Genomic DNA, 2,432 nt, shown 5'->3' on the forward strand with positions numbered 1-2,432 from the left:
GATCTCGGCTCACTGCAAGCTCCGCCTCCCGGGTTCACGCCATTCTCCTGCCTCAGCCTCCTGAGTAGCTGGGACTACAGGCGCCTGCCACCACGCCCGGCTAATTTTTTGTATTTTTAGTAGAGATGGGGTTTCACCGTGGTCTCGATCTCCTGACCTTGTGATCCGCCCACCTTGGCCTCCCAAAGTGCTGGGATTACAGGTGTGAGCCACCGCGCCCGCCCAAAAACAGTTCTTATAAAGTTAAACATCCACCTACCATAAGAGTTAGCAATACCCACTTCTAGGTGTTTAGAGAAGTGAAAACTCTTGCTCAGACAAATATCTGTACAAAAATGTTTATAGCAGCTCTGTTAGCAGTCACTAAAAACTGGAAATGACAGGTGGATGGGTAAACAACTCATGGTACAGCCACACAGAAACAGAAAGGAATGCAACAACATGAGTGAATCTCAAGGCATCATGCCGAGCACAAGAAGCCAGTTCAAAAGGGTATGTACTGAATGTTTCATTTAAATGTCGGAAATGGCAAAACTAGTGATGGAGGACAGGTCAGTGTTTGTAAAGGATTACAAGTAGAGGAAGGTGTGACCACAAAGAGCAGCATGAGGAAATTTTGGAGTGATGAAACTATTTTGTATCTTGATTGTGGTGGTGATTATGCAAACCTGTATATATGTATAAAAAATCTTAGATGCACTCAGTATGCAGTGAGGATAAAATAAAAAAAAAATAAATTTAAAATCATAAATCTGGTCAGGTGTGGTGGTGGGTCACGCCTGTAAAGAAAATACAAAAAGTAGCAGGACATGGTGGCTTGCACCTGGAGTCCCAGCTAAGACCTGGGCAACAGAGAGACCGTGTCTCTTACAGTGGCTCATGCCTGTAATCTCAGCATTTTGGGAGGATGAGGTTGTAGGATTGCTTAAGGCCAGGATTTCGAGACCAACCTGGGCAACATAGGAAACCCGGTCTCTAAAAGAAACAAAACAAAACAGGCAGTGGCTCAAGCCCGTAATCCTAGCACTTTGGAAGGCGGAGATGGTCGGATGGCGTTGAGTCCAGGAGCTCTAGACCAGCCTGGGCAACATGGTGAAACCCTGTCTCTACTAAAAATACAAAAATTAGCCTGGCATGGTGGCCACAACTGTAGCCCCAGCTACTCTGGAGGCTGAGGTGGGATCACTTGAGCCAGGGAGGTAGAGATTACAGTGAGCCGAGATTGCACCACTGCATTCCAGCCTGGGTGATAGAGTGAGATCCCGTCTCAAAAAAAAAAAAAAAAAAAATTGTTTTTAAGACAAAAAAAAAAGAAATCATAGATCTGTATAACTGAAGAATTCAATTTTACTGATAGATAATTTAAATTTAAATTTAAAAATAATTGCATGGAAGCATTATTTACAATAACCAAGAGGTGTAAACAACACATGTCCATCAACAAATGAATGGGTTAACAAAATGTGGTGTACCCATATAATGGAATATTATTCATCCTTAAAAAGGAATAAAATTCTGGGCGGGCGCGGTGGCTCACGCCTGTAATCCCGGCACTTTGGGAGGCTGAGGCGGGCAGATCACCTGAAGTCAGGAGTTCGAGATCAGCCTGAACAACATGGTGAAACCCCATCTCTGCTAAAAATACAAAATTAGCCAGGTGTGGTGGTGCATGCCTGTAATCCTAGTTACTCAGGAGGGTGAGGCAGAAGAATCACTTGAACTCAGGAAGCGGAGGTTGCAGTGAGCTGAGATCACGCCATTGCACTCTAGCCTGGGCAACAAGAGCAAAACTCCATCTCAAAAAAATAAATAAAATAAAATTCCAATGCATGCTACAACATGGATGAACCTTAAAGACATTATGCTAAATGAAATAAACCAGAGACAAAAGGACAAATGGACGAATATTCCAGATTCCACTTATATGAGGCACCCAGAAAAGGCAATATCATAGAGACAGAAAGTAAAATAGTGGTTGCTAGGGGCTGAGAGAGTGAGAATGGGGCGTCATTATTTAATGCATTTTGGGATGATGAAAAGTTCTGAAAATGAAAAGTAATGATGGTTGCAGAACAGTGAATATATTTAATGCCACTAAACTGTACACTTAAAAATGGTTAAAATGGTAAATTTTATGTATATTTTATCACCATTAAAAAAAGAAAAAAAACTTTAAAAATTTAAATGCAGGCTAGAGGCCGGGCGCGGTGGCTCATGCCTGTAATCCCAGCACTTTGGGAGGCCGAGACGGGCGGATCACGAGGTCAGGAGATCGAGACGATCCTGGCTAACCCGGTGAAACCCCGTCTCTACTAAAAATGCAAAAAATTAGCCGGGCGAGGCGGCGGGCGCCTGTAGTCCCAGCTACTCGGGAGGCTGAGGCAGGAGAATGGCGTGAACCAGGGAGGCGGAGCTTGCAGTGAGCTGAGATC

The sequence above is a fragment of the Mandrillus leucophaeus genome, unplaced genomic scaffold (assembly GCF_000951045.1).
Source record: "Mandrillus leucophaeus isolate KB7577 unplaced genomic scaffold, Mleu.le_1.0 Scaffold12, whole genome shotgun sequence".
Classification (NCBI taxonomy): Eukaryota; Metazoa; Chordata; class Mammalia; order Primates; family Cercopithecidae; genus Mandrillus; species Mandrillus leucophaeus.